The 12,582-nt window shown below is 43.9% G+C and overlaps 1 protein-coding gene across 1 annotated transcript in view; it reads left to right on the top strand.

The window, feature by feature from the left end:
- Positions 1–12,582, top strand: part of SPAG6 (sperm associated antigen 6) — a 95,213-nt gene that overhangs the window by 62,743 nt on the left and 19,888 nt on the right. The window lies entirely within an intron of this gene.

Below are 12,582 nucleotides of genomic sequence, written 5' to 3'. Positions count from 1 at the left end.
GAAATGGAAGAAGGGGCATGTCACCAAGGAAGTATACATGGGAATATCATGAGCACAGTAGGCAAGAAATGTTAGAGACAACAAGATGGGGTTCTTCAAATATGTCGGACAAAAAAGATCAAGAATGGTGTGGGTCCCGCTGCTCAACGGTGAAGGTGAGCTGGTAACAGAAGATGATAGGAAGACAGAGCTGTTCAATGCCTACTTTGCTTCAGTCTTCTCAGAAAAAATGTGACCAGAGGACTAGCAAAGTTACCATAGACAATAAAGGGGAAGGGATGCAAATCGAGATAAGTAAAGAAGACGTCAGAGATCTTCCGACTAATTTTAATGAATTCAAATCACCGGGGTCTAATGCTATTCACGGGCACTGAAGGAATTAGCTGAATAGATCTCGGAGCCACTGGCAATAATATTTACAAACTTATGGAGGACAGGAGAGATCCTGGAAGACTGGAGATGGGCTAATGTAGTGTCCATCTTTAAAAAGGGGCTAAAGGAGGAGCCTGGGAACTATAGACTAGTCAGCCTGACTTTGGTACCTGGGAATGTACTAGAGCAATGTATAAAACATTCAATTTGTGACTACCTGGTGGGATGAAGGGGTGATCACTAGCAACAAGCATGGATTTACCAAGAACAAATCATGACAAACCCGCTTGATTTCCTTCTTTGATAGGGTAATTTATTTGGTGGGTAGGGGGAATGCAGTGGACATAATATACCTGCACTTCAGCAAGATTTTTGACATCGTTGCGCATAACATTCTGATAAGCTGGAGAAATGTGGGCTCCGCAGAACTACCATTAAGTGGATGCATAATTGGTTAAACAGCAGTAAACAAAAGAGTAACTATTAATGGAATTATGTCAGATTAGAGAGAGGTCTCAAACTTTCACAGGGATCTGTTCTGGATCCGGTGTTGTTTCATATCTTTATTAATGACCTGGATGTAGGAATAGAGATCATACTGATCAAGTTTGCAGATGACACAAAGCTAGGGGAGATGTTGCCAGCACTTTGGAGGATATAGCTAAAATCAGAGGGATCTTGATAAATTGGAGAACTGGGCTATAGACAAAGCAAAATTCAATAAAGACAATTATAAGGTGCTACACTTAGGGAAGAAAACCAAATGCACAAATGCAGAATGGGGGGAAAACTGGCTTGGCAGCAGCACTGCTGAGAATGATCTGGAAGTTGTGGTGGATCACAACTTCAACATGAGTCAGCAATGCAATGCTGTTGCTATAAAAGCAAATGCAATTTTAGGTTGCATTAACAGAGACATAGCATACAAATCACAGGAAGTGATAGTACTACTCTGGTTAGGCCTCAGCTGGAGTACTGTGTCCAATTTTGGTCACCAATATATAGAAAGGATGCAGAGAAACTGGAAAGGATCCAGGGCAAGTGACAAAGATGATCAAAGGGATGGAATGCAGCCATATGCGCAAAGACTGAAGGAACTGGATATGTTTAGTTTGGAAAAGAGGAGAGTGACTGGGGGGCATGACAGTGGTCTTCAGATACTTGAAAAATTGTGTGATGGTGTGGAACTCCACTCTGGCACCTCCTGCTGGCGGTTATGAGAGTTAACTGTTCACCAGGGTGCCCTCCTCTGGTGGTGCCTCGCCAACGTCATTTTCGTTCCAAGACCTACATCACTTCCAGGACTGAAGCATCTTCTTCAGTGACACTCCCCTCTAGCTGTGCTGGACTCTATGTTCTCCCCTTCCGGGGGGACCTGCAATCTCCATCCAGCCACTCCTTCAGTGGTAATTACAGTCCTTTGTCCCGGGGCCACTTCCCATGTGGCTCCAGCACCCTTTTCTGCCCTTACATCAGGGCCTCAACCTGCTGGCCCTAGCAGTCTGTCAGTAGCTGTTTAGTTCCCCCGGTCTTCGCTTGCAGCACTGAAATACTCCTTCCTCCTATTATGAGTCTGGTCTCCCCCTATCAAGCTCCCATCAGCTACTGAACTCTGCTCTGCCTTGCAGCCCTTCTTAGATGAGCCTGCCGGGCCATGATTAATTTCTATTCTCAGCTCCTTTGTAATTGGCTGCCTCTGGTGCAGACTCCCTAGGGCTGCTTTTAACTCCTTTTCTGCCAGCGAGGGGCAGCCACCTCATCACAGGCTGCCATAAAAAAGATGGAGAAAAGTTGTTCTCTTTTGCCACAGAGGGCAGGACAAGACGCAATGGGTTCAAATTATAGCATGGCAGATTTCGTTAAATCTTAGAAAAAAGTTCTTAGTTGTAAGGACAGTAGGACAATGAAACAGACTGCCTCAGGAGATTGTGGACACTTCTTCACTGGAGGTTTTCAAAAGGAGTCTGGATAGCCATCTGTCTTGTAGGAGGAGTTGTGTCTAAACCATCCATCTTGGCAGGGGGGTAGACTAGATGACCTTTGTGGTCCCTTCCAACCCTATGATTCTATGATTCTGCGGCACAGCAGATTTAGATTAATGTTAGGACAGCTTCCTAACTGTAAGAAGAGTAGGACAGTGGAACAAACTGCCTGAGGAGGTTGTGGAAACTCCTTCACTGGATGTTTTCAAAAGGAGGATGGACAGCCATCTGTCTTGGATGGTTTACACACAACAAATCCTGCATCTTGGCAGGGGGTTATACTAGTTGACCCTTGCGGTCCTCTCTAACCCTATGGTTCTATGATACTATCTTCTGTTCTGGGAGAAGTTAAGTCCTATTTTTTCAGGTGTTTAGCTGCGGAGCCCTGAATCTTAACAGGCCACTGGGAGATTCAAGGACCATTTCTCTATCTTTTTTTTCTGGAGTAAGACATTCTGGAGTAAGAAATCTGGAGTGACAGAAAAAAACTGGGTTTAAATCCTCAGCATCTATTTGCAATTGGTTTACTAGATTTGCGGATCAACTTGGCCAACTGAAGCTCTGAGCTCCATGGAATTGTAAATGGGATTCTAGCACATAGAAGCAGTTGACTATGATTCAGTGAATTGCTGTCCAAAACGAAGATGAGATGGTTGCATATCTGTCTGAAAGTATGTCTGACCGTATATTGTCTTCTGTGGCTGCTTGGAAGCCAATATCCTGTTTTGTTAAACAAACGGACCTGACCACTGGGAGGGGCAGAGTGGAAGGATGAGAGGATGGCCTCGTTAAAGCACCAGCCTGTAAATCAGGAACTCTAGGTTCTGTTCCTTGCTCTGCCATAGATTTCACTGTGACCTTGGGTAAGTCCATTACTCTATGCCTCATCTGTAAAAATGTGGTTATAATACTTCACTCCATTGCAGGAATCCTAATTCACAGATGTCTGTAAAGAATTATGGATTGAAATCCTGACTAATACAACTAAAATTCTGATTAGGAAAGGAAGATTATTCTTTTAGAGTTTTAGTTGCACTAAATACTTATGGATTCTGTGCATTTTTCTCAATTCTTTCTTACACAATTTGAAGGAATTTTCTTAAAAGAAAGAGAAAAATATCCAGAACTAATTCCAGGGACAACAATCCCTTTCTCACGGTTGTATTAAATGTCATGGTGTCATCTTTTTTTCTAATACTGAAGTGTTATTACTGGTGTTACTAGAAGAAACCAGATTCTGCAATCAATCCTATAATTTGAGTTAGTGTGAATACTAATTATACTATCACTACTGTACTGTAGTTATATGTACTGCAGAAAAAATCAAATTAGGAACTGTACATTAGCAAAGCATGTTTTGGTGGCTAAAATTATTGCCTTATATGTTTACAGCAAGAAAACTACCATTATATTGTGCTGCATATCACAAGCATCTCCTTTCCCATGAGTTAAATGTATTAGTCAATTACTGTTCTCTGACACCAAAGGCCTGCTCCTGGGAATATCTGACTGGCTCAGTGAAGTGCGGAGGGTCCTCAGCTGACACTGCCTTCAATGGGAATTAACAGTGCCTAGCATCTTGCATCAGCGAGTTCTTAGCGGGGACAATTTGATGTTGTTGTATCTCAAGAGGGATTTGTTCATTTTCCCCAAAAACTTTTTATTCAGTAATCAGAAGCAAACACTTCCACCATGAGCATATCCTAAGCTGTGTGATAGATCAGTGGTTCTCAACCTGTGGTCTGTAGACTCTTGGGGATTTGGATACTATGTCTAAGGGGTCCACGAAAGGTTGTAGTTACCATAGATCAGTGATTTTCAACCTGTGAAACATGGATGCCTGGAGGTCTGCAGACTGTCTGAGATTTCCAAAGGAGTCTGCCCCTCCATTTGAGATTATGTTAGGGGCCCACAAAGGAAAAAAAGGTTGAGAACCACTCTACTAGATCATACCAAGAACCTAGGGTATATGGATGAAAACAGGGAGAAGCAAAGACCAGCCACAAACCAAAAATGGGAGATAACAAGGCAAACATAAGAACAAAAGAAATACCAGTGTTGCTCAGTTAAGCATACGCTTTAACTCTACGTGTTCCATATACACTCAGTCCCAGTTATGCTTCATTGTGCAGCAACCTCATGCTTTGGTTCATATGTTTTCCTGGTTCTGGCCCCAGCCCAGCATCATCTCCATGTTTGTATATCAGACATTACTCACCTGTGCAGGCTATCATGCATTTAGATTGTGATCGAATTCCTAAGATTTCAGTGGATGTTACTCTGCCCCTTCCCCCTTTATAAACATTGCTGAAAATAGGAAGTTAGGGTAACCTCACAAACACAGCTTTATTTCCTGAATGAAGTGAAGTTGCTGGCTGATGGTACAAAGGGCACAGGAAATGGAGATACGTGACCTGATTCACCTTGCACACAGGTGTAAATCACACAATTCCATTGACTTCAGTGATGACGCACTAGTATAAGTGGGCAGAGAATCAGGACCATGAAAACCAGCTCTCCTCTCACCATCATGAGTTAAAGACATTGTGGGTGTGAGAAGCTTGTGAATGCAGAGAGGAAAAGCATTACAGCCATTTCTTGCCTGATAGAGCTGTGTGTGCACTTGACAGAGAGAGAATGAGAGTGCTAAAGGACTTAGTATGGCAACACAGCCAACAGCCAGGAGCGATGTTTACAAAACAAAGGTTCTATATTCCTCTAGTTCTATAAATTTAACTTCCCTGAGCCTGGTGCATTCCTTCTTCGCACAGATTAACTCTCATACATTTGTAGCTTGCTCTCCTTCCCAGATTTTCACTGTAAGGGCCCATACCTTTGGGATTAGTGAATCTGAGATCTGCTGCACATCTGTGCAGGGTTACTGTAGTAACAGTACTTTATTTTCATCAAGTGTTTTTCCTGTTAAATTGGGTGCGACCAATACTGTATGCAAAATAATACAGCAAAACCGAACAAGGCTACAAACCCATCTCAGGGTCTAGCACCAGCTCACACCAGCAGAGAGCTGCATTCTTCTGGTTACTGCAATTTCATCAGACATCCACGCTGTGGATTATTATTTTACCATTCTTTAATAAGGAGCTGTAACCAATAATTAGAGTAGCATTGTACCACAGGAGGTGAGCTGTTGGTAGGAATCCCAAACACGTTTTTCAGGTTTATATTGGTCTTAAAACTCACATCCGATTTAAAATGCACGTGCATATAAAAGCACACAATCTCAGTCTGAAATATAAAACTATTTGGCAAAAATTTGAAAGATTGTTGGTCTGTCATAAAGAATGAAAGCTTCCCTTTTATTGCTAAAGGGACCCAAGAGCTCTCTCGGAGTTTTGTCACTGACTTTGACGGGAGGTTAATGAGAACTTTTTGGTTTTAGTTAGAACAAAAGCATTGGGATTTTAAAAAAAAAATTTTGGTGACACAAGCAAATAAAATACCAAAACACTTAAATTAAGCTGGGCACTTGTTTCTTAGCTCAAGCTAATGTGGGAATTATTAGGAGTGAATAATTTTTATTATTATTTTGGGGGAAATGAAAGTTTCCTTCAACTATTCTATAAATACGTCCACAGCAATGGCTAACCCTTGTCCTTTCAGCCCCCTTGTGCTGAGGAGCTGTGCTCCAGTGAGGGCTCCTTCTGCATTTCTGTATAAGAGGTGATGGAGTTAAGGAGCCACAGGTCCTGCCCCATCCTAATTTCAGGGCTCCAACACCCATTCCTGCCCTAGAGGGGAGTACGTATGGGGGCTACTATAGGATTCCCTTAACCCTCCCCACCCACACTGTCCCCACGCAGCAACCTCATGTACTTGGCTTGGCATACGGAAGAGGATTTACTCCTAAGCATTTCCCATGGGTTTTGTGTGAGGATTCATTAGTGCTTTGAAGATGAAAACTGCCATCTGAGTACTAAGCATTATTGCTATTTACTGAACTGATCAATGCACAGCTGACTGTTAATCTGTTTTCAGGTGGCAATTCTGTTAGTTAAAAGGCCATCAAACTTGTTCATTTTCCCCACGGTTTACAAAAATGTTCTTTCCTCACACATGATTTATAGGCATGTTATGACAACAGGGCCATAAAACCAGACTTTCATTTGGTGCAGTGGTGGAGGGATTTTTTTTTTTTTGCTATATTTATTTATCTGCCTACCACTATAATTTATTTAGGGCATGACCCTGCAATAACCTCCAATGGGAGTTTTGCCATTGACTTCAATGAGAACAGACTCACGCCCTCTGTACTTCTGATAAAAGAAACAAACAACCCACCCTGCCAACTACCCGAAAAGTTTTAAAAAGTCCTATACATTGGTAATGCAAGTGTGTGCCACCAAATGGGGTGTTTTGTAAATCTGGGTATCATTAGGAATAAAGGTTAGAATGCCCCAATAACAATTTGAACTAATGTGAACTTAATTACCTCTTGTTAGGAGATTAGAAACTGATTTAAAAGGTGACAAAGGTCAAGGATTTTCCTCTCATCTAGTCACCCTTCATTGTTTATTTTTTTAAACTGCCTTTGAAACGACTTTATAAACAGTTTGAGTTCCTGTGCATAATTTATACAGGGGCAGAATGAACTCTAGTTTTATTGGTACTTGTTCACTGACCATGCACGAAGAAAATGAGATTCTTTCCTCCTGTTGGCTATAGTTTGGATTTGTGATAAACTAAATTCCTTCCATGTGAAATTAAACAGAGATGCATATTACCACTCTAAAGAGGAGCACACAGAGCTATAGCAGCAACCCAAAATCTAAATTAGATTACCCCCTACCCCCAACATTCCCCTTCTCCTGCAGGATACAAGTAACTCCCAATGACTGCAGTGAAAATTATTTTGTATCGGGGCGAGGGGAGGGGAATAGGGCTCTTAGATCTGAGTAGTGTTTACACACCTTCTGGGAAAGCTGTGATCCTTGCACCTACCTCCAAGCAATCTGACGATCTCAATGTGAAAAACACTAGCAGTGGTGTCCCATTTTCACAGGATGGATGTCGAAATCAGTAGATAGTGACTTGAGGACATACAGAAGTAAAATTATTTCATTTATAAACAGACTAATTTAACTTCAACACAATCTGTTGCATGCAAATGTAACCTGGATACTACAGTACTTCAGTATGATGATGGTAGATGCATTAAAATACATAAAAGATAACTATCAGATGTACTATATTAGACATTGTGCACCCCTGTAAATGACCCATAACATTACTGAATAGACCTGATCCTGCAAACCCTTATTCAGCAGAGCAGCCCCACTGTTTTAGTAGGAATACACACATTATGAAGGCTTTGTAGGCTTGTGCACATTGCAAAAGTTACAAAAATGCAACACATCTGAATTTCTGAAATAGTTACATGGCCAAGGCAAGGCATTTTAACAATGCTCTGATAGAATTTAAAACCATCATGCCTGGTCGAGGAGATATGTAGCAAGTAAACATTTTAAGCCTGGTGTAAATTCTGGTGTTTCAGAATAGTCTGTTTTACTACTACAGATTAACCAGTTAGGTGAAAGAAGAAATCATCAGACAATTGAAAAATGTGATGTAATTTTATGACATGACGCAAAGGCTCCTTATTGTAAATTCATCGTTGTCCCCAAAAGCACAGCAGTAACATTGCAAGTGGCCCTTTAACACCAGTATGCACAACGACCACCATGTCTCTCCATGAATCCCACAAGTCTGGCTATATTACACTCCCTGGAGCTAGATTTTCTTCCTCCTCCTCAGCTGAAAAATGCTACTGCGCAGGCTCCAATGCCAGAGGCGATGGAGCATGAACCCACCATAATGCAAAGTAGTTCTATGCCAGATTATCTGAGCCATTAGCAATTATCTTTGAAAAGTCATGGAAGATGAGAGACATTCCAGAAGACTGGAAAAGGACAAATATAGTGCCCATCCATACAAAGGAAAATAAGGACAACCCGGGTAATTACAGACCAGTCAGCTTAACTTCTGTACCCAGAAAGATAATGGAGCAAATAATTAAGCAATCTATTTGAAATCACCTAGAAGATAAGAAGGTGATAAATAACAGCATGGATTTGTCAAGAACAAATCATGTCAAACCAACCTGATAGCTTTCTTTGACAGAGTAACAAGACTTGTGGATGGGGGGGAGCGGTAGATGTGGTATATCTTGACTTTAGTAAGGCTTTTGATACTGTCTCGCATGACCTTCTCATAAACAAACTAGGGACATACAATCTAGATGGAGCTACTATAAGGTGAGTGCATAACTGGTTGGAAAACTGTTCCCAGATAATAGTTACCAGTGGTTCACAGTCATGTTGGAAAGGCATAATGCGTGGGATCCCGCAGGGATTGGTTCTGGATCTGGTACAGTTCAATATCTTCATCAGTGATTTAGATAATGACATAGAGAGTACACTTATAAAGTTTGCAGACGATACCAAGCTGGGAGAGGTTGCAAGTGCTTTGGAGGATAGGATTAAAATTCAAAATGATCTGGACAAACTGGAGAAATGGTCTGAAGTAAATAGGATGAAATTGAATAAGGACAAATGCAAAGTACTCCACTTAGGAAGGAACAAATAGGTTGCACACATACAGAATGGGAAATGACTGCCTAGGAAAGAGCACTGCGGAAAGGGATCTGAGGGTCATAGTGGATCAGAAGCTAAAGAAGAGTCAACAGTGTAATGCTGTTGCAAAAAAAAGCAAACATCGTTCTGGGATGTATTAGCAAGAGTATTGTAAGCAGGACACAAGAAGTAATTCTTCCCCTCTACTCCATGCTGATTTGGCCTCAACTGTAGTATTGTGTCCAGTTCTGGGTGCCACATTTCAGGAAAGATGTGGACAAACTGGAGAACGTCCAAAGAAGAGCAACAAAAATGATTAAAGGTGTAGAAAACATGACCTATGAGGGAAGATTGAAAAAGTTGGGGTTGTGTAGTCTAAAGAGGAGAAGACTGAGAGGGGATGTGATAACAGTTTTCAAGTACATAAAAGGTTGTTACAAGGAGGATGGAGAAAAATTGTTCTTCTTAACCTCTGAGGATGGGACAAGAAGCAATGGGCTTAAATTGTAGCATATGTGGTTTAGGTTGGACATTAGGAAAAACTTCCTAACTGTCAGAGTGGTTAAATACTGGAATAAATTGCCTAGGGAGGTTGTGGAATCTCCATCATTGGGGATTTTTAAGAGCAAATTGGACAAACACGTGTCAGAAGTGGTCTAGATAATACGTAGTCCTGCCTTGAGTGCAGGGGACTGGACTAGATGACTTCTCATGGTCCCTTCCAGTTCTATGTTTCTATGATTATAACTATCATGGACAAGAAACTTGGCCAGTAGCTGTTTCTCAAACACTTGAAAAAGTTCTCATCTCTGCCATCAAGGCTTTGCTGCAGAGAGTAGGAGAGCTGGCTCTAGCCTCTATTTGAACACCAGTAGGCCGCAGGGGAAAGAATTCCTAGGTGACTCCACCCTAACTTGACCACTCATCAGAAGTCTGAATATGTCCCTGCACCTAATAAGAGAAGCAAGCAGAAGGCTTCCCTTTCTGAGGAAGGTCTCTAGGGTGGGAGGGACTTGAAAATCAATAGGAGCTGCTGAACCACTTCTGCAAGTATGGGATAGTATACAAACCCCATGAGAAACTAGAGTCACAATGAGAATCTGTGACTGCCAGGGAGACACCTTGACAGTTAATGCTGATACAATACGGTTGGTTTCTAATGCCCCATATGGAAAGAAGTCCTCATCCTTCTGCAATGGCCAAAGAGATGAGGGGTGGGGGAATAGACATGGGGTTTCCCCACTTACACAAATAAATTTGACCATCAGAAAGCATGATGGAGTGCACGGGTGAGGAAGGTTCATAGCCACTGGTGCTGAGAGAACTTCTGTAGTGAATGACAAGGAAACTCACAGTAGAGAAATATTTCCCCATTACATAATGGCTCCCAGGAAGAACGAGTTGCAAGTGGAGGTGAAAGATTAGAGAGGTTGGTGGAAGAGCTAACCCTCTACAGCTGATGCCCAAATAGGACATGAAATCCCTAGCAGGATCACTTCTTCTTCGAGTGCTGTCCCTGTGGGTGCTCCACTCTAGGTGACGGTGCGTCCCGGTGCTGTCAATCAGAGATTTTCGGTAGCAGTACCCGGTTGGGGCGCATGCATCCAGATGGTATCTCCTGTCTAGTTGGAATCTTCCTGAGTGCGTACGCCCCACACCCTCCTCAGTTCCTTCTCAACCATCCTTGGCTGCAGACGGGACTCGGGGCAGTGCGGCCTTTCTTCCCTAGAAATAATTAATAATTACTTCCCAGTTGTTTCCCTTCCTTTAGCATAGTTAGTTACTTAGTTAAAAAAAAAGAGGAGAGCCCCTCAGGCTTCTCTCCCGGTGAGACACTCTCCTCGCCCATCTCTAATTCACAATGCCAGGAGCTTCAGGATTTAAAAGATGCATCTCCTGTCCGGAATCCATGCCAAGTCAGATGGGCACTCACACTGTGTGAAGTGCCTCGGGGATACCCACATCCTCGCCAAGTGCCTCCATTGCATGAGTCTCAACTCAAGAGCTCGTCGTGACAGGGATCTGTGGATCAAAATAATCATGATGGAAAAATCCCTGCAGCCGCTGTCGGAGACGGGAAAGATTGAACCTGCTCCCACACGCTCCCCAGCCAGATCAGAAGCAGTGGGGAGCGTTGCTTCACCCTCCCTGGAATGGAGGCAAGAAGCGCAACAGTCTCATAGAAGAGACTCTAACAAGAGTAGGGGGTCTCCCGTGAGATCTCTACCCTCCGTGCTGACAGCATGAAAGGCAGGTGCCTCAGCCTCCTCTAATGCCTCAGCAACGGCTCTGACAGAGCACAGAGGCAGGGACCCGACCTCCCACTCCGGGAAGGTACTTGTTGATTCAGTCCCCTCAGCACCGCAAACGACACGGACACCTCACTCTTCCTCGGCACTGCGAACTGCCACAGCACCGGCACCACGTTCCTCCTCGGCACCGACAACGGCCGCAGTGCCGGCAGCGCGTTCAGCACCAACAACTAAAACAGCCACGGTACCCACAGAGCGATCAGTTTTGGCACCAAAAGTGGCCATGGTCCCAACAGCGTGTTCTGCCTCAGCAGCGAAAACAGCTGCGGTGCCGACAGCGCGCTCAGCCTCAGCACCGAGAAGAGCGTTGGCACCCAGGCACTCTTCTACCCGCGCACCAGCAGCAGACCCCCTGCAGGGCACCTCTAAGCTCAATACAACAGTACACTCTTTGTCACTCTCCTACTAATGAGCTAGAGCAGAGAGCAGGCTAAGCTCAGCCCAGGGAGCAGGAGCAACAGTTTCTCACTCAAAGTGACCTTTCAGTGCCACCTGAGCCTCACTCTCCGCTCCTAGATACAGAGGACTCTTTTCCTGAACCGCCACTCTCTCCACCTGAACTGGCTTTCACTGACGGTGACCTTGAGTTACAGCAGCAAGCGGAGTTCTCCCCTCCTGCTTCTCCTCCACAGGCGCCTTTACCACCTCAGGTCATGGCTCAAGCTCAGCATCCTCAGTTTCCCTACTTTGCTCCCCCGTGGGCGGCACCTGGGTTCTCCTACCCTATGCCTTGGCCTCAGTGGTACCCGTGGCAACATCCTCCTACCAATCATCCTCCTTCTGTGCCTCAATCTCCTGCTCCATCCACTTCTAGGGTGCCTGAGCCCCCTCCTGAGACCGGGAGCTACGCACCATATCCTGACTCACCTAACCCTAACTCTCCACTAGCCTCGGATGAAGCCCTCCTCCTTTCACCTCCACAGTCCATGGACGACTGCAAACAATTTCAAGAACTTTTTAGGAGGGTTGCACTCAGTCAGGATATCCCCTTAGAAGAGGTTCAGGAGATGCAACACAAACTCCTCAAAATCCTTCAACTGTCTGCGCCCTCGAAAATCGCACTCCCTATAAACGAAGCACTCATGGAGCCAGCTGACACTCTCTGGCAAACCCCAGTTTCTCTAGTACCAACTTGCAAGAAGGCCGAACGTAAATACTACGTCCTGCAAAGGACGCAGTCTTCCTATTTTCTCATCCACCACTGAACTCTCTTGTCATGGATGCAGCTGCACAGAGGACCAAACAGTCACAATATCGACCCACCCCGCAAGACAAGGACCTTAGACACCTTGATGTCCTGGGCCACAGGGTTTATACGTCCTCTAC

This window comes from Gopherus evgoodei, chromosome 2 (assembly GCF_007399415.2).
Source record: "Gopherus evgoodei ecotype Sinaloan lineage chromosome 2, rGopEvg1_v1.p, whole genome shotgun sequence".
NCBI lineage: Eukaryota > Metazoa > Chordata > Testudines > Testudinidae > Gopherus > Gopherus evgoodei.
This window is presented reverse-complemented; position numbering and strand designations above follow the sequence as displayed.